The sequence below is a fragment of the Armigeres subalbatus genome, chromosome 3, assembly GCF_024139115.2.
Source record: "Armigeres subalbatus isolate Guangzhou_Male chromosome 3, GZ_Asu_2, whole genome shotgun sequence".
Taxonomy (NCBI): Eukaryota; Metazoa; Arthropoda; class Insecta; order Diptera; family Culicidae; genus Armigeres; species Armigeres subalbatus.
This window is the reverse complement of record NC_085141.1, coordinates 277,913,051-277,940,952: the sequence shown is the minus strand read 5'-3', so window position 1 is coordinate 277,940,952 and position 27,902 is coordinate 277,913,051. Positions and strand designations below refer to the sequence as shown.

General features: G+C 39.8%; 1 protein-coding gene across 3 annotated transcripts in view; it reads left to right on the top strand.

Moving 5' to 3' along the window:
• Positions 1-27,902, top strand: part of LOC134224575 (kin of IRRE-like protein 1) — a 763,295-nt gene that overhangs the window by 563,796 nt on the left and 171,597 nt on the right. The window contains exon 2 of one of the 3 annotated variants that reach the window (XM_062703986.1): positions 6,163-6,222. The exons of the other annotated variants lie outside the window; for them this stretch is intronic. The gene's annotated coding sequence lies outside the window, so the exon portion shown is untranslated. The remainder of the gene's footprint in view (positions 1-6,162; positions 6,223-27,902) is intronic. 3 annotated transcript variants of the gene reach the window in all.

Genomic DNA, 27,902 nt, shown 5'->3' with positions numbered 1-27,902 from the left:
CGCACTTCCAAGAAAAGAATCTCGTCCAAGCGAGGATTGATATCCTTTAAGGACCTTGTGGATCGTATTTTGAACTTATTCAATATTCTGAATTCATTGAGGCCAATCATTGACCTCTTTATTCCAACAGTTGAAAGTTATCTGAAGCAATTGACTGTTTCATGGCCCCTTCTTGCAGGACTTGTATCTTTCGATGGATAATACGGCCATACAAGATACAATCACTGTGCTGCAGTGGAACTGTCATAGTCTGAAACATAAATTGGACGTGTTTAAGTTTTTAATTCGCAACTCCGATTGCGATATATTTGCACTCTGTGAAACATGGCTTTCTTCTGAAGATGAAATCAATTTCCACGATTTTAACATTATTCGCCAAGATCGGGATGATAACTATGGTGACGTTCTTCTGGGGATCAAAAAATGTCACCCCTTTTACAGAATTCCCATCCCAATTGTAAATGGCTTGGAAATCGTCGCTTGCCAAGTAAATGTAAAGAATAAAGATCTTTGCATAGTTTCAGTTTATATTCCTCCAAATACCTCGCTTAGTCGTCGACACCTTTGGAGCGCAGTCTCTCTTCTATCATCCCCAGTTTTAATATTGGGCGATATGAATGCGCATGGTATTGCATGGGGCGAAACCAGAGACGATAACAGAGCGCCTATTTTCTATGATTTGTGCGACGATTTCAACTTGAATATCTTGAACACAGGTGAAGTAACTCGAATAGGACCTCAAGGTCAAGAAAGTCGAATAGATCTGTCTTTATGCTCAAATTCACTATCATTAGATTGTACGTGGAATGTAATCCAAGATCCCCATGGTAGTGACCACATGCCGATAGTCACCACAATCAAAAATGGCTATCAACGATCAGTACCAGTTCAGGTTCCATTCGACCTCACGAGGAACATTGACTGGCAAACATTTGCATCGGCGGTATAAATTGGTATTGAATCAACTGATATTCTGCCACCACTGGATGAATATCGATTCCTCACCGAGTTGATTCAAAAAAGCGCACTAGAAGCTCAGAAACGATGCGTTCCAAGTACATCTGTCATAAGAAGGCCATCCACTCCTGGATGGGATGATGAATGTACTAAGTTGTATTCTGAGAAATCTGATGCCTTCAAGGCTTTCCGTAAACACGGAAGGTCTGAGCTTTTTGAAGAGTATTTGAGGCTTGAAAGAAAGCTCAAAAATCTTCTCAAGGCTAAAAAACGTAGCTACTGGCGACGTTTTGTCGAGGGACTATCTCGAGAAACCTCAATGACAACACTTTGGAAAACGGCCCGCAACATGCGGAACCGCATTTCCACCAACGAGAGTGAAGAATACTCCAATCGATGGATATTCAACTTCGCAAAAAAAAAGTCTGTCCAGACTCCGTACCAGCAGAACCGCTATTTCGAGAATCAATCACTGATCCCGGTTCTTTGGGTGGACCATTCTCAATGCTGGAACTATCTATGTCTCTTCTTTCATCGAACAACTCTGCTCCGGGATGCGATAACATCAAATTCAATCTTCTTAAAACCTCCCAGATATCGCAAAAAACGATTACTTGACTTGTACAACTGTTTCATGGAGTACAACATTGTGCCACCAGAATGGCGACAGGTCAAAGTAATAGCTATTCAAAAGCCTGGGAAACCAGCGTCTAATCACAATTCATACCGACCGATTGCCATGCTATCATGCATGAGAAAATTATTGGAGAAAATGATCCTCTCAAGAATCGACCATTGGGTCGAGCAAAATGCATTACTGTCAAATACTCAGTTCGGTTTTCGAAAAGGTAAAGGAACAAATGATTGTCTAGCGTTGCTCTCTTCAGATATACAGCTGGCCTATGCGCGGAAGGAGCAACTGGCTTCAGTCTTCTTGGATATTAAGGGCGCTTTTGATTCTGTTCCCATAGAAGTACTGTCAGAAAATCTGCACAGTAGTGGCTTACCCGTTATTTTGAATAATTTCTTGTACAATTTGTTGTCAGTAAAACATATGAACTTCACACTCGGCACTCTGACAACTTCCAGAAATAGCTACATGGGCCTTCCCCAAGGTTCATGTTTAAGTCCCTTGCTTTACAATTTCTATGTTAAAGATATTGACAATTGTTTGGAAGGACAATGCACGCTTAGACAACTTGCAGATGATGCCGTGATCTCCCTAAGAGGTCCATGTGCAGCTGTCTTGCAAGGACCATTGCAAAGTACCCTAGATAATCTGACTGTTTGGGCCAGACATTTGGGGATCGAGTTTTCACCGCAAAAAACTCAGTTGGTTGTGTTTACTAAGAAGCGGTATCCTGCTCAACTGAAACTCAAGCTGTTGAATGATGACATCAACCAATCTTTATCTTCTAAATACCTTGGGGTCGTGTTTGATTCTAAATGTACTTGGAAACTCCATTTTGAGTATTTGATACAAAAATGCCGGAAAAGGATCCATTTTCTACGTTCTATCTCCGGAACATGGTGGGGTGCTCACCCGGAAGACCTCATCAAACTCTATAGAACGACTATTCTCTCTGTTTTAGAGTATGGCTCTTTCTGCTTCCTCTCAGCAGCTGATTGCCACCTGATCAAATTGGAACGAATTCAGTATCGTTGTTTGCGTATTGCCCTTGGTTGTATGCATTCAACGCATAACATGAGCCTGGAGGTACTTGCTGGAGTCACTCCTTTAAAGTACCGTTTCTGGGAACTCTCACTTAGAATACTCATCAAATGTGGAACAAGTAACACACTTGTTCTAGATAACTTCGATAATATGCTTGAACTAACTTGTCGTTCAAGATTCCTGAGAGTTTATCTCAACTACATATCATCAGATCTTTGTCTTCCGTGTTATAATCCCCCTCGAGTTCACTTCACCAACGACAGTTCCTCAATTGTATACGATCTGTCCATGAAACATGCTATTCAAGGAATACCAGATCACCTTCGACACATATCTATTCCCCCTATTTTTTCCGAAAAATATGGACATGTCAATTGCAACAACAGATATTTCACTGATGGTTCTCGCATTAACGGATCCACTGGCTTCGGTGTTTTCAATGAAAATTCAACCACCTTCCGAAAACTTCAGGAACCGTGCTCGGTTTATGTTGCTGAGCTGGCAGCAATTAACTTCGCTTTGGGGATAATTTCCGATCAGCCCGTAGACCATTATTTCATCTTCTCGGATAGTCTTAGTTCTATCGAGGCACTCCGGTCGATGAAACCTGTTAAGCACGCATCTTACTTTCTTACAAACATAAGAGAGCAGATGCGTGATTTGGTCGAAAGATCATTCAAGATTACCTTTGTATGGGTCCCGTCCCATTGCCTAATCTATGGCAATGAGAAGGCGGACTCGCTAGCAAAGGTGGGCGCACAGGAAGGTGAAGTTTATGATAGACAAATCTCGAACAACGAGTTTTTCCCATTAGTCCGTCAGAGTACTCTCCAAAATTGGCAAATGAATTGGTCACACAATCAACTTGGACGGTGGCTATTTTCCATAGTTCCTAAAGTTTCTGCGCGAGCGTGGTTCAGAGGTGAGGACTTAAGCCGAGGCTTCATTCGCACGATGTCGAGGCTTATGTCCAATCACTATTCACTAAACGCACATCTCTATAGAATTAACCTGGTCGATAGCAATCTTTGTAGGTGTGGAGCCGGTTACGATGACATCGATCACGTAGCTTGGTACTGCACGGGAAATGAGCAACTATTGGATACCCTTGTGGCCCGAGGTAAACAACCCTTCCGGGAACTAAGAGGTGTTTTGGGAGATCGCGATGTGGTGTATTTGCAGGCCATCTATGCCTTTCTTTGCTCGTCTGACATCAAAGTTTAATACTTCAATTTTTTCTTTCTCAGTTTTTTTTTCTTGTCTCTGTCTCATTGTTTCGTGTACCATGAAGCTCTGGCCATCCGGAAGATGCTCCCTGAAGAACTAAAACCCGAGCACGACGCTACGCCAAATACCCGGATGAGCAGCTGAAATACCTCAAACCTAAATCCCAAGCCCGTCCATCACCAAATTACGCAATCTAACCTTGAGTCGCCACGAGTATCTTGGTCTTTGTCCCTTTCCCTTACTAACAGTTGATAATAAGATGATATCGATTGTAAATATCATTAAGAGTCTCGGCTCCGTTAAGTGTTATACACGCCTGAGCCTGCCAAATAAATACAATAGTTAAAAAAAAAAGGTTACGTTCTTATAGAAAATCATAATCTACTGAGTTGTCATAAAATGAGCCCAAACATGCGGATTAGACTGTAAGGAAATTTATGGATATTTTCCTTCAACTTTTAAGACTTATTTCATCGTGTAACACAAATTTTGAGAAAAAAAATTTGCTTCGATTATATGGAAAATTCGATTATATGGACTTTTTTGCATCGAAAAAGTCCATATAATCGAGGTATACCTGTATTTATTCCAAAAAGGCTACTCTTGTTTGCATTGGTGAAGGCACGAAAAAGATGAAAGATGTGAGAAAACAAGCAAATCAACTTTTCACAGCTCGAACAGTAAGGGACAAATAGCTATCTCTCATAAGGCCTTTTTTTCTTTCCCGCAAAATGATTTCTCGGTGAAAATCTGCGTGAGTGAGCATCCTCTGCTCGTGAGAATGAGTGAGCATTACGATCCCTGATTATTTGACAGTGATAGCTTGAAAGCATGGTTAAAGCAATTATATACGAGAGTTGAATCAACTAGAATGTGTCTTGTCTGTTGGTGTAATTAAAGAAACAAACCGTAAAATAAACCAGTGAACTAACGCGTATGTTGTTTCATCATACGTGTTGAACTATCGCGTATTTATGGTCATATCTCCTATATATAGAAATGAGTTTGCATTTCCTTAGAGATAATATAACTTACAAACGCATGGACCAATTTGCAAGAATTTCTCATCAATCGAATAATTTTGGGCTCTTCTTTGTTTATGTATATGAAAAAATAGAATATTTTGCTAGGAAAGTAGAACAAATGTAAAAATGCTACGTTTTCATGGATTCTGAAGAAAACCATCAAGCTCGAACTGTAATCGATCTAGAGGGCGGCGACCAAACGATTGACATTTAGGACGAAGAAAACAACAAGATAGGACACGCCCACACCCACTGCGCTCGGCAAAAACGCTTTGTTTGTATCTTTATAATTCGTCCTCTGTCAGCAGTGAGAACAGCACAGCAACGCTGCTCAAGAACAACGTTATAGGTCCTATTCCTATTATTTTTTTTTTGTAATCCTAAACCTCGACCAAGCCGCGAGTTTTTCGGCTCCCCAATGCTAACATATAAATTAAGAAGCAAATCATGAAATTGTACAAACATTTCAACCAAGTTATGGCTTTGTTATGCCTCCTTGTGCCTGAGCCTTCAAATAAATGAAAATTTAAAAAAAGATGGGGCAGGTTCGACTAGTCAACAATAAATGTTCTTATTGTTGCAGAATCCGGTTAATTCTTACACATTTTTCTCCGCGTAAATTTTGAAAAAAAAATACAAATTCCATTAAATTTCCGATAGAACATCAGAACAGTTTTTCGCTCTCGGAACTCTGAAGAATTTTCCGTCAAAACTTCATCTTGTAGAAATTTGGATAAATTTCTCGTTAAATAAGAAGATTTTTACACTAATAATTTTCCTTGCGAGTTCTAAGGATCTTCCCTTGAATATTCCAAAGAATTCTCGAAATTTCAAAGTAGTTCACGTGAAAAATTCGAAAATAATTTCCAAATGAATACAAAAACTGTGAGTGAGTTTTGTGAGGAAATTCCTCAGACTTTTCCCATGAAATTCTAAAGTGTTTCGTTAATGCCTTGAAAACATAAAAAAATGCTAAAAAAAACTTGAAAAAAATTAATGCAATAAAAAATTGCCACGCCGATTCGCGCCGGCGCCTCCGCTTTTTTTGGCGTGACGCTATTTGGCGTGGCGCTATTTTGAAAATTCTGACAAACGCCGCCGCCGACGATTTTCGGACCGGCGCATACCTCTAACTCTAAGTATCGCAGCATCTCTAAAGCATGAAATTTTCTTTTATTTTTTCTAGCAAATTTTCCAAAACTTCTAAACGTATTAGTTCAATACCATGAAACTTTTTTGCCATAAGCTAATCAAACTCAATTATTTTTCTCTTTTCAGGTATAATTGACAATGGTCATAATACTACAGATTAGAAAACGCTATTATCAGACACACAAGGTAATGATATGTTTTATGAGACTTGAACGGCTCCCCTATGCAAGAAGTCTGTGACGGGAAGCCAAAGATTGAATCAACCCAAAATATTTACGATTGCGAAGCACGATGAAAAGAAGTAAGACTTAAAATTTATAACTTCGGATAGTGCTATTCAACCAAACCAAACGCAATTTCCTAGTTATGAGTGAGGTTATTTCTACGGGTTTTGGGATTTTCCCACAACCATACACGTGTTATCTGTGATCAATGGGTTGTGCCATTTATTTTCCGCCAACACCGCCCAATATGCTCAAATTTCATGAATTCATGAATCCATGAATCTTTTGTGCCCCTGTCAAGTCACGTGAACTACGCGACAAATATCATTTGTCGCTTGAATCCGTGTTTTTCCGACCGTTTTCCCTCTTCATCGACAAATGTGTATTTATGCAAAAATTTGTTTTCTTGGGCGTCGTTTCTCAAGTTTTGCCACCAGCCAGCACCATGGCGGCATGGTGAAGAACTCAACCGCGTGGATCAAAGCAAAAAAACCGGATAATGCCACTCTGCAAACGGTACTCCAGGAATCTTGTTTCCACTACTGCGGGGAAGCGCGGAAACCGGGCGTGGTCCCCTCAGTGTAGTTGCCCTGGTTCGCTGTTGAACAATCCTTTTGAGGATGACACGTTCCGTGTCCTCTGCCTGGGGAGCACGGCTATGGTACCAAACGTGTGTATGATAAATGGCGACAGGTGCTTCTTTTCTCAAGGAAGCCAAGTGGAAATTTGCATGCGCGGGTTGGGAAGAATTTCCCTTGCCATCAACCAACTCCATTTCAGCTTGGTCACATCGAGAGTTAAAGCCATTATTCAGGGTGACTTTTTCTATCACTAGCCCAGAAAAAATGTTATCCATTCGCGGGTTGAAAAGGGGTTTGCAACTGAGAAGGTGGATTCAAACTGCTAGAAGTTTCTTTTTAGTTAAGCTCGCGGTGGCAGATATTGATTGCATACGTTTTGTTAGGTAAACACGCCCCAGCGGGCCTATCAATAATCGCAAATATCCGGAGAGAAATTTCCGGACCGCTTGGTATGATTTATAGGCTCGATATGCGGTTTCTCGCGTAGGGGGAGTTGAAATGGTTTGGACATATTAACAAAGCGATCCTCATAATTCTTAGAAATTTCTTAACCTTTTTGAAGGTGATTTCATCTTTTCACAAGATGAGTTAGTACTATTTCATTGGTTCGACTATTTTATAATATTCAAAATAACACTCAACTTTTTTTAGATAATCATTCTGGATAAATTCTTAATTTTTATCATGTTCAATAGCACTACAATTTTGTATGGGTGGAAAGCTCGAAAGCTTAGTTTCTCGAAAAGAAACATATGGAAACAACAATTCCACAATGAATTTGGAACGCGAGCAATACGCTTGTTGCACTTAATTTGCGAAAAAGCCAAAACATGTTCTATTCAAATGTGCAGTTTTACATATCATCTAAGGCATGGCATTTTTCATCTTATTTGAAAACAATGGCAAAAGTTCCTGACGATAACTTATAACTTTTGTTCATTTACCAAAAGACTCAACTCAGTGCTCACAGGTGTTATTTTTTGCTACCGAAAAAAGTAATCCTCGATACTCTTCCACTTTTCTGCAATCCAATTTACCTAACCATTCCAAGTACTTACTAAACGATTTACAAATTGTGCATACTTCTTCGCTACTCCATCCAGTAAAGTACAACATCACTTGTTCGAACCCATCGCCACACTTCTGTGATAAAATCCTCTGCATCGAACCCCCGACAAAAACTGAACTCATCTTCAACAAGTTTGCCAAGCTTACACAAAAAAGAAACCGCAAAATGTAATTATTGGATTAACTTTCCTCTAAGAAGGGGATAGTTTCTCTCATCTTGTGCCGAGAACTGCCGCCTCCGCCACCATCACCGCCCCTACATTGAAAGTTTTCCCACAGGCCAAAAACGCAGAGTAAACTTTTCGCCTTTTTTCTTGTTTCGTAAAGAGCTTCTGCAAAGCAACGCTTTTCGTAATCAAAACGTTCTCAACTGAAGTGGAGTTTTCCCGATCAGAAGAAATACATAAACCATACTTGAGCTTCGGGGTCTTCTTTTCGAGGTTTAACCCTACGGGGGTAAAGAATTTGAATAAATATTATATTCATAGAAAGGTATGCAATATCGAGTTTATTATGACATTTTCAAATTGTTCCACCATTGTTACCGATTTCGATAAATTTATAATAATTGGAGTAATACAACATCTGGAATGCTGATCAGCAAAAGGGTCTATCGCACTTCTGAATATGCATGCCATGCAGTTCAAAGCTCACCCAACCGATAGACAGACAAATGCTTCAGCTGATCAAATAGCTTACTGTGGTTGTTAAACGGTTAATGAAAAGCAAAACGAAGCAGAACTGGGGAAAACTGAACTTTCTACCACAAATGAAACATTCCCCTACCTCTGCTGTGGGAAATCCAATATCGGTACCCACGATGGTATGTTCTGGAACAGCATCGACAAAGGAAGCAACCCAATGGAACTGAAAAGTGAATCACATCACATCATATGGTGAAACTGGATATGGGTAAGGCAAATGCATTCGGTGGAATTGTATTTGCAAATCGAATTGAATTGGATTGAAGCAAAATGATGGTATTTGGATGGTAATGCAAAAACAGTTCGATCAGTCACTACATTTTCATTATTGAAAAGGTCAACTTAATGATAACGAAATTAATATGTCTGCTTGAAAAGTGCATATGGAAGGCTTTGCATAAATTATGCATAGAAAATTATTTGTAGACAATGATCAGTGTCTGTCTTTCTTGTCATAGGATTTCATTTCACCCCTTGATTGTAATTTACAGATCCGTGTTTGGCCCCAAACAGCTTGTTTTAGTAGAGTCAACTCTGCTACACCAAATCAATGTTTTTCTTAAGTCGTTCTAACATGGTCGAGTGATATCATAACAATGTTGTCATCGATTATTAAGCCAATTACGGGAATTAAGATTGCAAACGGAAAAAGCTATCAAATTTAAAAAAAAGTACGCTTCGTGAATTGTCCGTGAATTTTTTTTTTTCCAAATTAACATTTAGAAAAATCCGTGTATTGAACTTAACTATTGAGTAATTCTGCCTATATAATGTAAGATATTTTACACCCTGAACCTAATTCTGGTAATTAAACTTAAAGTAAGCTCATCCAACCGTGAGTATCTGTCCGACCCATTTCGCGATGTCATTTCCACACAGACATTTGGAAAGCAGTAACGGATATGAACCCATCACAGTGCAGTGGCCAGATCCTGTCAAATGGATTCGCGCAGTAATTGCAACAGCGCTACCTACGAGTGAAGTGAATTGTCTGAAGGCACGTTTAATATGGTTCGTGTGTTTTAGCGCAGTTTCCATTGCACCCCACGGGCACGAGAAATCTCATTCTCATTTCCTCAAGGGTGTACTCCACTGTTTTGACACCCCTACCGCTATGATACCTTGCATCTACCTAGAGATCCTTGGCCGGTGTTAAATGGGTTGCTGGACTTGTTTGATTCTGTTACCACTTTCCGGTGCGCTGCACCATACACCATGCGCTTACATATTCCAATTAGTTTCAACCCTTGCTGTACACAATTATTTCCATCTCTGCGAAAACTCACGATATCGTTGCCGTCTTTGTTTCTTTAAATTCAGGGATGCAAAAAGCAACATGAACTTATGTCGTTTTCGTTTATTCCGAACGGTGTACACCGGCGGTGCAACATTTGCCACCGCAAATACGAACGGTTTGGGTGCAACTTTTTGACTGCCAACACATGTTTTCGATGGTGTTGGTGGTGTCGTCAATCAAATCTATCAAATATCATATAGCGGGTAATTATTATTGAGATTTATGTAAGGATGTAATATGATTATGTAATATTTTTATAAATATCTACTTTATATTGCAAAAAATATTACACAAATTTTGTAATTTAATTTTGCAAATTGAAAACGTATAAAGTAGTTTCTTATCCGTTTTGTTTATTGTTTGTAACATATTTAAATGTTGAAAAATCTTCAATAAAAACTAAGGGCCCTTGTAGAATTTGATAAATTGTGAATGTTAGAAATTCATGAAATCTAGCCGTTTATATTTATTTGAAAACTATGAAAAACGAAGATCGATTCAAATACCGCCATAGAGGGTGACGATGAGTTAAGAATGAGTCATCGCTGTTACTGGCAGCCAAGAGGTCGATAACGAAATCGTTGGAAAACGACTCTTATGGTTAATTAGTTTTCTTGCTACTAAAAACATTTTAAGTTGTTGACAGTGACCTATTTTCAACACCAATTGATTCTTTGTCACCCCCAATAGCGGTATCAAAATGATCAATAGATTTTGAGTTTTACCAGAAAATAATGCAATACGAGTTTATGGAATTCAACATAAATTTTCACATCTCTACGTGATTGATTTAAAAAAATCTAATACGTTACGTTACGTTACGTTTACTATAAAGCTGGTCTTTGGAAACTTGACATTTTTTTCTTTACTTTAATAATTTCAAATGAATTGAACATATTATACAATTCATTTATATTCATAGCAAAAAAAATCAAGTTTTAAAATAAAGACAAAAACTGGGTCAATCGCTTCCAGTCATCCTGAACATTGAGCACCCTCAGGTCCTCTTCAACTGCAAAAGCCATCGTGTACGCGGCTTTCCACGAAGCCTGCGGCCTCTTCCGGGTTCTCTACTATACGAACAACGTGACCAGCCCACCGTAGTCTGCCGTGTTGTATAAGCTTAATAATATCCAGCCCTTTATACACCTGGTACAATTCGTGATTCATGTGACGCCTCCAGATACCGTTCTCCTGTTTACCGCCGAATATTGTCCGCAGCACCTTACGCTCAAACACTACGAAAGCTCTCCGATCAGCCTCCTTTAACATCCATGTCTAATGGCCGTATAAAGCCACCGGAAGAATCAGAGTAGTATACAGCGCGAGTTTTGTTTTCGTTTGCAGACTTAAGGGACTTAAGCTGGTTACGAAGTCCGTAATAAGCCCTATTTGCAGCTGCAATACGCCTTTTCACCTCGCGGGTAACATCATTATCGCACGTCACTAATGTTCCAAGATACACAAATTCTTCTACCACTTCAAATTTTTCACCATCCAGCACAATTTTGCTACCACCACCACTAATGAACTCACGTTGATTGCCAGCGACCATATACTTCGTTTTGCTGGTATTGATCGTGAGTCCAATCCTCGCTGTCTCTCTCTTAAAAGGCACAAAAGCCTCTTCCACGGCACGGCGATCAATTCCGATAATATCGATATCGTCCGCAAATCCCAGGAGCATATGCGATTTTGTGATAATGGTACCGCTTCTTTGCACACCAGTTCTCCTAATCGCTCCCTCGAGCGCTATATTGAACAGTAGATTCGAGAGTGCATCATCCTGCTTTAATCCATCTAAGGTAACAAATGACGTCGATATTTCATCCGCAACACTTACACTTGATTTCGATCCGTCCAACGTTATACGAATCAGCCGTATCAGTTTCGCCGGAAAACCATGTTCAAGCATAATTTGCCATAATTCATTCCGTTTCACTGAATCGTACGCCGCCTTGAAATCAATAAACAGATGATGTGTCTGCAAGTTGTACTCCCGGAATTTATCAAGGATTTGTCTCAGGGTAAGCATTTGATCCGTCGTTGATCGGCCCTCACGAAAACCTGCTTGGTATTCACCGACGAAGGACTCTTCAAGCGGTCTCAATCTGTTGAACAGAATACGGGATGCAGAATACGGGATACAGAATGGTGCAGAACTTCACAAAGCTGCTCACTGCCATGTTTGAGAAATTCAGCCGGGAGCTGGTCCTTCCCCGCAGCCTTATTGTTTTTCAGCTCTTTAACAGCTTTTTTAACCTCATCTAGTGTAGGTGACACCACAGCTTGTCCATCGTCGCTAATATTTATACTGTTTACCGATGCACCGTCACTTCCTCCATTCAACAAAGTCTCGAAGTGTTGCTTCCACCTGGCAGCCACTTCAGTTTTATCTGTCAGCAAATTCCCTTGTTGGTTGTTGCACATGACGGGTGATGGCACTGTCTTTCTCCGAACCCCATTGACAGACTCATAAAACCTCCGCATATCGTTCTGCTCCCTTTTTTCCTGCGCCTCACTAATAACTTGTTTTTCGTACTCTTTTTTCTTCCTGTGGTGGGTTCGTTTTTCGGCTGCTCTTGCTTCCTTGTACCGATCTCTTTTCGATCGGGTACCCGACACCAACATCCGGCTTCTGCACGCAAAAAAATGCGTTCCCGGATTCGTGAACCAGCAAAAATACACCGTGATTTAATTCATGGATTCGGGAACATTCGTCACGTTTTCCAGAACGTTCCAGAAAACGTGACTGTATTCCCGAATCCGTGACTGTTGTTCACGAAAAAATACACCGTGAACTTGTTAGTTCACGAATTCATGAACGCTTTTTTTGCGTGTGGCAACGTTCTTCTCGTCTGTCACTCTCTGACACTCTACATCGAACCAACCCGTCCTGGGTCGCCTCTGTGCAGTGCCTACCACTTCTCGTGCTGTTGTACTCACCGCTCCATAGATCGTTGATGTTGTCGCTAATGTTGATTGCACTTCTCCGTTCGTCGAGCTTCTGGCGTTACTCAGCCGATACTCCTTCCGACGACAATCGCTGGATATTGTAACGCATCGTTCGCTGTGATCTTTCGTTCGATACAGTTGACAACCGTGATCGACAACGAGGTAGTGATCAGAGTCAATGTTCGGACCTCTGAATGTCCACACATCGATAACATCCGAGAAATGGCGCCCATCTACCAGAACATGGTCTATCTGGTTGCAAGTTTCACCATTTGGGTGTCTCCAGGTGTGCTTTCGGATGTTCTTTCGTGCAAAGTAGGTGCTACTGATGGCCATCCCTCTGGCAGCAGCAAAATTTACTAGCCGTAGGCCGTTGTCATTGGTTGCGGAATGAAGGCTCTCCCTACCGATTATGGGACGGAAAAAGTCCTTTCTACCGACCTGAGCGTTAGCGTCTCCGATAACAATTTTCACGTCATGCTTTGGACACTCTCCATAGGCTTTATCAACACATTCATAAAACGTGTCCTTCACGTCGTCGGATTCATCGTTTGTCGGTGCGTAAGCGTTGATTAGGCTGTAATTGAAGAATTTGCCTCGTATCCTCAACACACAGATTCGTTCGCTAATGAGTTTCCACCGCATCACTCGCTTCATCTGCTTGCCCATCACTACGAAACCAACTCCATGCTCTGCTTTTTCACCGCCACTGTGATAGATGTTATACTTGAATGCAGTGTTGGTCGTGGGGTCCACGGCTCGGAATTCACGTTCTCCGGATCTGGGCCATCGGACTTCTTGAATAGCGGCCACGTTCACTCCAACCTTCTGCAGTTGGCGAGCCAGAAGGCTCACTCGTCCAGGTTCATTTAGAGTCCTGACAATCCAGGTACCGAGTTTCCAATCATAGTCCTTATTTCGTTGCCGGGTCAGTTGCCAAAAATAACGTTCTGTTTTTCTTCTATCTCCATCTTTCGTGGTATTTGAGCGGCTTCAGTAAGCTACCTTACTGGGGTCACGTTACCTACATCGCGATGATGGAGCTGCCACCTTAGGTATAGCTGACGCGATACAGCATTTCGTTGATCAGCCGCTGGGTACCAGGCAGACGCTGTTTAAGCCGCACCTCCTGGTGAACAGACGCTCGAGGCGTACCTTCTCACTCTAGCTGATGTCAGAAGGACAACAGTGCCCAGGCTGCACTACCAGCTAAGTACACAACCCTTAGCTGGCGGTCTTTTGTCATCGGACGACCCGTGGAAGCGTGAGATAGGGACTTGTGGGAACCAGAGCTCTGTTGGGCGCTCCTTCCTTGATGTCAACCCACCATTTTGCAGCCCGGAGTTACACTTATTGCAGTCAAATTACAAACTGTGGACTCTGGAGATGAAGGAATAAGATCACCAGAACCTGCCACAATCAAACCAAATGTCAACCAGTTCCGGTAAATCCTTGGCTAGCTTTATACGAGCCGTTGATGTGAAGCAAGAGAAAAAATGTTGCAATCCAATTATCATATCTTTCTCCGTACGTTTGTTTATGTTGGGATCAGCCAGAAAGAGATCCTTTGGGGTTTTTTAATCGGTTACTGAAATATCCTTCTCGGGCATAGCTTACGTAACCCAGGGTAGAATTAAAAACTCGACCTGTTGGTTGAAGTCATCTTTGCGCGAACATATTTCCTATGATACAGAGTCTGATGTACGGATGAAAATCCCTTCTGGTAATGGTGGTAATGGTGACAGTCCTTTTTTCCCCACAATCAGACTATTGTTCATCAATTAGGGGAACTATGGCGACCGCTGTGATAATGTTCCAAATCAGATTGGCGAAGAACGACAGGACGGTTGGCCCCAACGAAATCCAGGAATCTATGATATCCTGGTCAAGGCACCAAATTATGTTGGGTGGCAGCAATCGTCTAAATTATGCAGCTCGGATATCTCTAACAACAAATGTAGCACACACGACCAGGGTTTGCGGAAATCGCTCTCAATAGATAACGAACAACGATAAAAGAGAGGCAAAAACTGTTCCGAATTATAACAAGCCATGATAAGGCCCTCCTTAGCCGTGCGGTAAGCCGCGCGGCTACAAAGCAAGACCATGCTGAGGGTGGCTGGGTTCGATTCCCGGTGCCGTCTAGGCAATTTTCGGATTGGAAATTGTCTCGACATCCCTGGGCATAAAAGTATTATCGTGCTAGTCTCCATGATATACGAATGCAAAAATGGTAACCTGGCTTAGAAACCTCGCAGTTATTAACTGTGGAAGTGCTTAATGAAGACTAAGCTGCGAGGCGGCTCTGTCCCAGTGTGGGGATGTAATGCCAATAAGAAGAAGAAGAAGAAGAAGATAGCAAATTTATCAAACTTGTATACAAGTGCGAAAAAACAGAATCGGATAGGTAGCCCCCACAGAAAAATGGTGATTCTCGCTTTGTTTTTGCTCCTTTCGTGTTGGTTACTGCACAGGTGTGTAGAACAAGTTGAAATGCATCATCAGAGCCAGTGTTCCCCGCATTTGGAGCTTTCTAAAAGAAATTTATCATGGGATATAGCATCCCGAATCAGTTCTCTATCATGACAGCTGGCGAAAAAAGTTTCTCGCGGTATGCTACATATCGTATATGTATACAGAGATGATAAGTGAGAGACTTACTCTTTCTCTTTAAGATTCAATCCCTGCACACGACGCTACATTATCGGAAAATCTTTGACGCGGAACAAACTTTCTTTAAAATTCTACGACAATCTTGGTTCTTAATGTGCTTTACTATATTTCTCGGGTACTTATTCAAAAGAACGTATGTGATTTTGTAAACTAAGATTCAAACGTTGATTTATCGAATCTGTTGGCACTCCCATGCAAACCAACACCATTAACAGGTAGCCGAAGGCTTCCCCTACTTGTGGTGATGGTTTGTGTGGGAGTGCTATCAGATTGGATAAATCGACGCTTGAATCTTTGTTTACAAAATCACATACGTCCTTTTGAATAAGTACCCGAGATTTGCTTCTAAATGTGAAAGCTTCGTGGTGGCAGATCAAATAATGAAGTAGGTGGAAGTAGTTCACCAATCTTTTGCTTCTCATTCGCTAATGGTACAACCTGTCGCAGTATCCCTGACGATTGTGTGTGTGTTTAAGTACATCAACACTAGCATTTATAATAAGGAAGTTTTTTTCGGAGAGAAATTTTCATATCGGGCCATTTTTTTCGGAATTTCCGTAAACCCAATGTTTTGCATTCAAACCGAATTTTGATCTCGAGTTTCTCGAGGCATGAAAATAACAGTTTTTCAAAAATAATATATCATCGAAAATGTTACCCAAAAGAACTTTGTTTGAAATGGCCAATCACAAAAGAAAGTACCACATACACTAAGTAAGTAAGCTCTCGAATCACTCTTGACTGCGAGTAGGAACTGTTATATTCGGGAAAATTGCAGTCGTGAGATTAGTTTGTCGATGATTTGTGCATTTTATGACTAACGTCCGTTATGTTTATTTTCCATTGAGGGAGGGCTGTTTGGTCGAATGGCACTCGGCTGAAAGCCATTTGGCCGAATGTTTTTTTTTAACTGAAAACGGCATTTGGCCAAACAAACCATAAGGCCGAAACCCATCTGCCCAAAGATCATTTGACAAAGAATGTCGCTCTGCTCAACTGGTCATTTAGCCGAAAAAGTTGTTTTTCGGAAAGAGGCAATTGGCTTCTAATTTTATATTTCTCGCTTCTCATTTCTTACTACAAATTTCTTATTTCTCATTTTTACTTCGCAATCATTTATCGTTTCTCATTTTTTACATTCACAATTATTCGGCCAAACGGCAATTTGCCATAACTCTTTCAGCAAACGTTTAGTAAATGCTCCACTCGATCATGTGGCATTTTCGTTCATGTGGCTTATTCGACCAAACGACATTTTTGACCTATTCGGCTAAACGGTTTTTTGGCCAAATGGCCAGTTCGCTTGGATCTCGGTTGAAAAATTCTCCGGTGGTCTTGATTTATCAAGTGTTAAAACGCCATTGTGCGCCACCTCCTTTATAATTGTCTTCTCATGATAAAGAATATATGTCCCAAATTTGGTTCAAATTAGTCAATACGTTCAAAAGTATTTATTAATTGATAGATTAAGACAAATAATCAAGCAGGCAACCATCTGAAAGTTGTTGCACATGCTGCTTGGAAGGGGTTGAGATAGAATCTGCCATCGGTTTGATCACCATTGTGGCGGTCTACTATTCGAAACTAGCAGAAGTGACACACATAATGACGCCACCACCAGATAAAATTAGGACTGATGCCGCCGACAATTGTTGAATCTGCACACTTCACTAGATAGATGTATTCCGCAGATATGTGAGCGTGAAAGAGATTTCGACAACGGACGGGTCAGAAGCAAAGCTATAACCTACCCAAATTAAATCGGATTAGGATCACGCCAATTTTCTTCAGCGGGGCATAAAACCTGAAAATTATATTGCCATTTTAATTGGTTTTTACTGGAATTGCTATGGAGCAAGCGGTTTTTGAATTACTTTAATTATGAGAGTGTTTACCAGTCTAGCAGATGGTTCCCGACGGTAAGTAAGAAGTAGATACGTACATGTGTAAAGCATATTTCTTAATGCTTTCTATATGTAGTTTTCTTTTTTACATTCTTGTGTACTATTTTTAATTGGAACATGCATACCCTAATTTAAAGAATTACAAGTTGGACTTATGAATGTGTTGACTGCTACACATTTTAGGACATCGTTAGTAAACAGAAACGAAACTATCAATATCACCAGATATCATTGAGGTAGGATCGGCCTTTCTCGTATTAATTGGCTCTACAGTCCAACAGCAACTTATTATTCTATTAACATTTCCACATTAACGGCTTTAAAGCTCTTCTATGTCTGTAATTGCATAAATATTTATTCTGTGAGGCGAGCACAATAAATGCCTAGAGAACCGTGAACTCCTCATCTCCGGATTGACAATTATCGTACACCTTTCCTCGCAATGCTAACTAAAGACCTGAGGTATGATCTAAGGTGAAAGCAAAGTCGCTTGAAGATGCTCTTCTTCTGCTAGCAGTTCTTGAAATCATTACACGACTGAACAAACCGAGTAGCACTCGAGCTTCGTAGCGAACTTGAAGCATCTTCAGGAATGTTTATACTTGCTCAGTACGCCCAGTATGGGTGGGAAAAAAATCCACCTCAAAGCCGTACGCTTGAATGGCTTTCGAGTTGAATATGTGTGGAAAACTGCTACATACCAGGTAGGTACTCGGAAAATCGGAAAATAAAACTTCCTCTGCTCGAGCTTTTTTCTTCATCCTGTCCGGAACGAGTGGTGTTCGGTTCGTTGGTCGCTGGTAGTAACACGCGGGAACAAACAGCACATATTTAACCGGAGACCGGCTGGTGCGGTGTGGCAGTAGGAGACACGCGCAGAATTCGTTGATTTCGAGGAAATCCTTTCCGAGTTACCTGCCCCTACTACATATCGCGGCAGGACTGCAATTGCCCCGCCAGCCACTAGTGTTATTGTTACCGTCGTCGGTGGGACCGGTCTGTTTGCAGTTTCGAGAGAAAAGTTTTTCGTTTGTTCCTGAATTATTGCGCTAGTTTTCCATAAATTACAGGAAATATACATGCGAGAGGAAAACTGGAGTCTCATGCATCCGACTGGTAGATGGCGGCGTACACAGGATGTGAGTATTGGTGTTGGCTAGATTCGCTGGAACTAGTGCTTATGGAAGAAATGTTGAGAAGTCTTTTAATTGCGTTGTTAAATTATTATAGGTTTGCTTTGTGTGACACTCAAGCATGAATGATTGCAATTTTGGCTCAATTCAATGAATATTTAGTTTTTTGTGGTAGCAGCTTTTAAAGCTGCAGAATGGTATTGATGCGTTTATTTTCTTTTTAAATATTGTTTTATTCATTTGTTCCTTGAACAACTGCAAAATTATATTTAATTGAATCAAGTGTGAGGTTAGAGGAAGGTTTCTGATGTCATATTTGGTTTCAGCTTCCAACAAACCGACGAAATGTCCAACTACTCTTCTTCTTCCTCCATTATGGTTTTACATTCCAACTGGAATTTGACCTGCTTTCCAACATTGTATTCTATTAGCATTTCCTCAGCTATTATTTGAAAGCTTTCTATGCCCGCCATTGCATGAGTATGTATCTGGTGCAGCAAGTACAATGAATACACTATGACCAGGGAGTCCAGAATGTATCCCACCCGAAAACATGCTAGAATCAAACTCGCCATCTACGGATTGGCAATCCTACGCTTTTGCTCGCAAGGCTAACTGGAGCCCCCTGTCCGACTAATTTCATGAAATTTTAAGTAGGTTCACATATGGTCTTTTCGAACGAAATCCTAGATCCTTCTGTTATTTTTGATTTCCCGATTGGGATTCCCTTTCATTCTTAACCGAAATCGAATAATTTAATAAAAGTCACACGGAGCCGAAAAGGGGTCTCCAGTAGCCTTGCGAGCAAAGGCGTAGGATTGCCAATCCGGAGATGGCGAGTTCGATTCTCGGTCCGGTCTAGGATGTTTTCGGGTTGGACACCCTGGGCATAGTGTATCCATTGTACTTGCCACACAAGATACATACTCATGCAATGGCGGGCATAGAAAAGCTTTCAATTAATAACTGAGGAAATGCTAATAGAATACTAAGTTGAAAAGCTAGGCCAAGTTCCAGTTGGAATGTAGAGCCATTGAAGAAGAAGAAGAAGACGGAGCCGAAAAGAATAATTTGATTATCCTTTTCTATCCTTCGCCATTCAACTGGGTGTTGTTTGCAATTTAGGCATTGCTAAACTGCAAGAAGCTCAAATATTTAGAATATGTTTGGGTTAAATATAACAGAAACTGTATCACAGGCTTTCATTTTTAAGTTATTGAGTAGGATGACGGGAGGAAGTGTTGGCCCTGGATGCAAATTAATCAATAATTCAGCAATAATACATTGTTTTGTAGAGAGATATTTGTTACTGATTGATTGAATAAAAAAGTATTTCGCATTTCATTTACATTACGCTTCTTCTTCTTCTTCTTCTTCTTCTTATTGGCATTACATCCCCACACTGGGATAGAGCCGCCTCGCAGCTTAGTGTTCATTAAGCACTTACACAGCTATTAACTGCGAGGTTTCTAAGCCAGGTTACCATTTTTGCACTCGTATATCATGAGGCTAGCACGATGATACTTTTATGCCCAGGGAAGTCGAGACAATTTCCAATCCGAAAATTGCCTAGACCGGCACCGGGAATTGAACCCAGCCACCCTCAGCATGGTCTTGCTTTGTAGCCGCGCGTCTTACCGCATGGCTAAGGAGGGCCCCATTACGCTAGATTCGTGAATTTCTTCTACTGACTGATAAACGCAATAAACCTGCGCCCCCACCTGTGTTTAGTAGCCACTTAAGCAGGCAGACTGTGCAAACGGTTTTCTTCAACACAAAATCACAATAAAGCAATTAATCTACTTCTGGCAAACGGCAATGCAATCTCAAACTTCAACTTGAAACTTCATGATTTCATCAGACAAACAAAACACCTCAATGTGTACATCACTTTGAACAATTTGTCCAATTCACCACTATTCTGAAGAATATCAAGGACAACACCATATAATATGAACAATTAACTCCCTCAACACCTAACCTAAACAACAGTCAAGTCAGACATAACATCCAGAGAAGAAACCTACAAGTTATTCGAAAAGTACATTCTCACTGTAGGGGAAATCGCACACATATACAGTGCGGTGCATTCGTTTAGCCGCACTTCAAAATTATATACGTTTGCTTTTCGTTTCAGTGCAAGAAATCTAATTATGTATGCATGTAGTTGTGAGATCCTCAAATATGTTAACCAACTCCTTCCGACAGCTTATATTGTTATCTGTAGGCAGTACATTTCAGTTTGTCGTGTTTTCTGCTTCCGGGGCGTTGCAAACGTTTAGACGCAGCAAATTTTTTTCGAAATTTTTCTTTAAAGTTTGATATATTGTAAAAGTTTTCATTACATCACAGTTAAAGTAAGTGTTATCTTTGTTATTTTTGTATAACATGCCATTTATTTTGATTTCATCAGATATGGGAAAGGCAAAACGATTGGACGAGGTCGAAAAGGGTCAAATCCGGATTTTGGCTGATTCAGGTCAATCTAATCGGGAAATTGCTCGAAAGATCAACAGATCAGAGAAAGTTGTGCGGAATTATCTGAAAAATCCCGATAAATATGGTCGTAAGGCACGTACCAAGGGGAATTCCAAATTGTCACTTAGGCAAAAAGGACAAATTCGGCACGAAGCATCAAAAAATCATTTGAGCTGCCGCCAGATCATCACCAAGCTCGATCTCCCAGTGCACAAAAGTACCGTTAGTCGCGTACTGAATGCGTCATCCCACATAAAATGGACAAAACCCAAATCGAAACCGAAACTTACACTTCAGCACAAAGCCAATCGGTTGAAATTTGCCCAGAACCACATGCACTGGACTAATGAATGGAACCATGTGATTTTTTCTGATGAAAAAAAATTCAACTTGGATGGTCCTGATTGCTACAGCCATTACTGGCACGATTTGAGGGATAAAGAGGTCGTCCGATCCAAGAGAAATTTTGGAGGAGGGACGGTAATGGTATGGGGTGCATTTTCTCGCTATTCTAAGCTTCCAATCTGCTGGATATCTACGAGAATGAACTCAATATCTTACTGCGAGCTCCTGGAAGACGTTTTGATACCTTTTTTGGAGGATTATCCGGATGATTCTGTTGTGTTTCAGCAGGATAATGCCTCAATCCACGTATCTCGCCAATCAAAATCATGGTTTGAGGCAAAGAAACTCACCGTTCGGGAATGACCTGCTTGCAGTCCGGACTGTTATCCTATCGAGAACCATCGGGAAATAATGGCTTCAAAGGTTTACGCTAATGGACGTCAGTTCAATACCGTAACGGACCTGAAAGCATGCATAAAGGAGTGCTGGGAGCAAATCGAAGAGCAAACGATCCACAACCTTGTTACCTCAATGCCCAAGCGTATCTTTGAAGTCATCAAAAACAAGGGAGGGTCTACCAAGTACTGAAGGATAACAGTGAATGAAAAATTGACAATTATTTTGCTTTTTTAACAGTGCGGCTAAACGAATGCAACACCTTTTTTTTATTTTTTCAAGATATAAAGTTTTTAATGAGATCTGTTTTTGAAGAAACTATGTTATTTGTTAAGATTTCAGAAGATAAATAAACTGAATAAAAAACGAAGTGACTCAGTTTTCTTTTCAAATGAAAACATAGCCATATGTTGGTGCGGCTAAACGAATGAGACGCACAGTACTGATCAATGACGCCATTAACTGAATGACAACGTACACCACAGATGCATATTGCTGAATAAAATCGATAAGAATCAACAATCAGTCGTTGATAATCAAATAGGTAGTTATTCAGAAATTCCTGACACGCCTTTTTTCTAAAAAGACCTACCTCCATCCGGAATCCCACTCATTTTTTACTCACCGAGGATTTATTTAATTCTCACATTTAGAATAATTCTATTACTCTATATTGATAGAAAACCACAAACAGATTAAAAATTTCTAATTTTCTCCTCGTATCTAAATTGTAGTGTCGGATGACTTTTAATGAAAACGCATTTTGTTCTTGACACTGTAGTCGAAACTGAACGAGGTTGCATTTCTTGGCTACTATGATCCACGAACTTAAGCATATGCGGTATTTCGAAAAATTTCGTTTTAGGTGGTTCGAAACGAAATTCCGCGGAATTTCGCGGAATTTGAGCATGGCGAAATTTGATTTCTTGATTTCGTTCCGTTTCGTAAAACTTCAAAAATTTCGCTAGAAAAAACAAGCTTCTAGCGAAATTTAACGGAATTCCGCGGAATTTCGAAACAAATTTAAACGTAAACCACACTTTATATAATCAAAAATTTTGGCTGCGCCGCTGAACTAAATAATAAATCTATTGTCAAAACTTTTAGTTACACATTTTGTTTTTAATAATGCATACCTCTTCTTCTTTAATTCTACATTTCAACTGGAACTTGGCCTGCTTTTCAACTCAGTAGTTCATTAGCCCTTCTATAGTTATTAACTGAAAGTTTAACTATGCCCGTCATTACATGAATATGTATCTTGTGTGGCAAGTACAATGCACACACTATGCCCAGGGTGTCGAGAATGTTTCCAACCCGAAAACATCCTAGACCAGACTCGAATTAGCTATGCTCGTAAGGCTACCTGAGACGCTATATCAAGACAAAATTTTCAAAACGACTTATCTGCTTTTGTAAACAAAGATTCAAACGGCGATTTGACGAATCTGATAGCTCTCCCACGCAAACTAACACCATCAACAGGTAGCGGAAGCCTTCATCTACCTATTGGTGGTGTTGGTTTGCGTGGGAGAGCTATCAGATTCGTCAAATCGTCGTTTGAATCTTTGTTTACAAAAGCAGATAAGTCGTTTTGAAAATTTTGTCTTGATATAACCTCATTCTGAGTCGACAAATACGTATTGAGTTTTCTTCTATAAAACGTCTCCAGTATTTTGTATGAAATATCTATCATAAAACGAAGTGTATCTTCAACTATTCTATCCTATTTGTGTAAATGAATCAGATCTGTAGAACTTTGTCAAAGAGGCAAAGCCGTGGCGGCGTGGATTCCAAGGACCCTTGTGAAGTCTTTTTTGAGCGCCTCTTTCGTATTAAAGACCGATTTCATCACCTCCGCTTAGGCCTCAAACCAAGTCTAAGCACATGGTTAAGAACTGTTTAAGAGTTAAGAAGGCACTAAGGGATGAATTGATTGTAAGCACGTGACCGGCATCATTATTGTTTATGAATTGGAAACTCCTAAGCAAGTACGATGAGAATAACTTTTTTTTTGTCGTGGGACTACGTCTGTCTTTTTCTATATTGGGATACACTTTACGATTACGAAAATCGGGGACCGCCACGAAAATATGATAGACTTTAAACTTTAATATCTCAACCGTTTCTCGACGGATTTTCATTTTTTTTTCACCATTCGATCAAGGACGAGTCAACATTTCTTTGTATTTATATGAAAATATTGATTTTAAACTATTTATCATTGTCACTTGATAAAAAGTTTAGAAATAGGTAAACCAACCAATCACGTACATGCATCACTAGCACAGACATCAAAAATCAATCACTTGCGGGTTTGGAACTTATCCTCAGTTTGAATAAGATTTCACGCAGAGCAGACGCATCAAAGCGATCGCAGCGGAGCGGACATGGCATCACAGAGGCACTGGTAACATTTTCAACGGAAATCCATCGCATTGGTGGTGGTCCTCTGTGTGTTGCTGCAGATCATTCAACCTCAACGAACCAGCATTTCATATAAAGAAAGGGTTGACAATAAAAATAACACTGTTGCGATCCCGCTCCGCCAGTGGCGATGCTGAAAATTTATTACAAATGGTGGAGGCTTTGCGAAAAATCATCGAGTGGCGGTCGGACAAATTTAACGCAAGGTGCCGATAAGCGTTTGGATGCAGTTAGTTATTGGAAATGCGCATTGGGAAAAGAAAATTGGTTCTTCTCAGGACCAGCATTTTATGGAAAGAAAGAGTTAATTTCGAAAATGGACTGTTTCGGTGGCATCGAGTTTGGTGTGGTAGCTTGGTTGCTGATAGTGATTACATCCATTCAAATTTATTGCATCATCTCCCTCCGACGCGCTATCAAATTCGCTTGTTACGATTGAATTTTGCACTTTGATGAAAGTTCATTTCGGATAGTCGGATCAACTTTCATTTGCATAAAATGGTGGCTTTTGTATAAAATCGATGCAGACGCCATCTCAGTGGAAACTAGCACCAGTGGCAATGTTGAAAATTTATTTCAAATGGTGGAGGTTTAGCAAAAACTCATCGAGTGGCTGTCGGACTATTTAAACGCAAGATTCCAAAAAACATTTGGATACAGTTAGGTATTGGAAAGGCGCATTGGGAAAAGAAAATTAGTTCTTCTCAACTCCCAGGCCTAAAAGTCTCGCTAATAAAGAAAAAAAAAATGTTCTTCTCAGAATTGATTGCAAAAATGGTCTGTTTTGGTGGTATCGGCGTTTGGCGTGGTAGCTTGGTTGCTGTGAGTAATTCCATCCATTCAAACAAATTTTCATCGAGCGCTTGTGATTCTGCCACCGAAGAGTAGCTTTCTGCCGTCGCAAAACGATTAAGTTTTGCACTTTGAAGAAAATTTATATCTGATTGACCTTATACAAAATAAAATGATGGCTCAAAAAAAAATGATTAGCATCTACGATGTATACGGTTAATCAAGCTAAGCTAAGCTCTTCTTTGACTATTTGCACAATATGTACGGAACATTGCAGATTCGTGGGCATTTCAAGCATTAAATTTGCAAAAAATCCAGAGCGTGTTGGAAGATCATTAGAATTGCTGAAAGTTCTTTACTCATGATTGCTTTCAGCTCATACTGACCATAACAGCTGTTTCTTGCATCGAATTGAAGTCGATTGATGATGAAAATTTGGCAACAATTTTTGCATGTCTCATATGTAGAAACACATATACAAGGACAAACAGACAATAGCTCAGTTCGTCGAGTTGATTGTATACACTGGATTCTTTTTACATGATTTACACTTTCTCAATTTTGCACCTATCCTGAATGTTTAACGCATATTAATTATCATGTGTTTTTTCTGTTAGTTATTTAGGATTTTTTGAAACATGTTGCAAAGATTTTGATGACAAATTAAAGTCAAACGAGCGAAAAAAATCGTGTTAAAAAAGAATCGTGTTTATAAGACTATGGACCGAGCCTTTTATAAAAAGTTTGAAATTGGAAGGAATAATAGCTTTTTGATACAACTTTTTGTATGAGAAAGGAAAATCTGGTAAATTGCTGCCTTAAAAACTTTGCGGCCACATTTGTGAAATATAATCTGAAATACATATCTTTGTGCATTTTAGAAAGGTTCACAGGATTCTTTTAGTGAGCAAATGTATCAATTCACGCCGCGTATCCCATTGTACAAACAATAAAATCTATACATTCGTTTTCTAATTTCAAGTTAGCTCAATACCATAAAACCACGCTGATAAGTGAATATGAAGTATGCTTCTGTATAATCACATAATTCTTAAGTGAAATAAGGTTTTTAACGAAATTTGAAACGAAAAATCACACAATTTCTATATTTTTAAATACTTACTAATATTTAACTGAACTGATTGATTAGTTTCTGGAGCACACGCTTCACGATGTATGCCTTTTAAATCGACACAAATGCTGGGTGATTCCTTTATCGCCAATTGTATATAAACGGGAACGCAGCGATTTATCACAAACTGCTTCTTCTGTTATAATAACACTATTGGTCGCAAAACAATTATTTGACTAAAGCTTGAGTCATTTAATATTGGGACGCACTGTTTATTTTATTGTAGTGCTCCTAGTGGTTGGAATTTGAATGTTTTGACAGCAGTTTGTTGTGAAATGTCTCCTCTTTCAGTACTGAAAATTTCGACGCGATTCATTTTGTTTGAAGGAAGTTATACGCAATGGAAGCCAGGTTAAAAAATCGCAAAATCGTAATAAAGCTACTAGACGAGGTGATGTCCCGAGCAAGTTTTTGCCGATAAGTTCGCAAGAAACTAATAATCTGGCAAGGTATTTGCTGCTACGGACAAATTTCGTGACAATTTTTCGTGACAAACAAGACTATGAATTCCCAAGCAGAAGTGTCTAAAACATCGTATTCTTCCGTACATTAAAGCCCACAAAGGACCTGTAAAGTTTTGGCATGATTTGGCAAGCTGACATTACAGCAGAGAAGTGCTACAGTGGTATCGAGATAACGGGGTGAATTTCTTCGAAAAGGACGGCAATCCACCCAACTGCCCTTGGTGTCGCCCAATAAGAAATATAAGACAATTTTTTTTCTTTTTAACGAGACTTTACTCAACAGAGGGTATTCGTCTCTCATTAGGCAATTTTCAAGCAGAAGTTGAAGGAGAGTGTAAAGGTGTCTGAGGATGCAACAGAAATGAAGAGATGGTGGAAAAAAACGGCTGCTCAGGTAATCCAACAGAGTGTCCAAAAAATGATGAGTGGTGTTCGAAGAAAAGTTCGAGATTTCATAAAAACGAAATCGGAATAATTTTTTCGCTATTTTTCCTTTAAAGGTCAATAAATAACCTTCATTTTCATTACCCAACATTTTTATTTCAATGGTATGGCTCCGAAATAAATTAGTTTTTTTTTTGTGTCCCAATATTAAATAACTCAAGCTTTATGAAAAGTGAAATCCAAATTCCGTACATAATGTAAAACCAATTTAATAAAAATTCGCGGAAAAAAAATTAATTTCGTTTCGTTTCGTAAAATTTCGAATTAAATGAACCTTCATTTCGAATCGTTTCGAAGTCTCGAAATTAAATTTATATTTCGTTTTGTTACGTTTCGAATCAACATAGACGTTTTAAATTTCGTTTCGTTTCGTTTCGTTAGGAAAAAGTGTGTTATCGCATACCCTTACACGAACTTTCATTTATTTAAACTATACATAAGCGTGACGTACGTTCGTAACGAATCGTTACCGATTCTACAATACCGACGAAATGTCGGACTATTTTCATGAAATTTTAAGCAGGTTCACATATGGTTTTTTCGAACGTAATCCTAGATCCTTGTGTTATTTTCGATTTCCCGATTGAGTTTCGCTTTCATTCTTAAATGAAATCTAATAATCTATCAAAGGTCACACGGAACCGAAAAGAATAATTTGATTATCCTTTTTCAGAACGAGTTCGCCATTTGTCTTTGGGTCGTTCACTAATTACGTAAGCATTTTTTCTTGGTTTTTCGTAAGATTTTTCCCATACAAATTATTTTTTGTTTATATGAAGAGTAAGAAAATGACAGAACCTCCCTCCCCCCTATGCGTTTACGTAATTATTGAACAACCCCCTGCGTGTT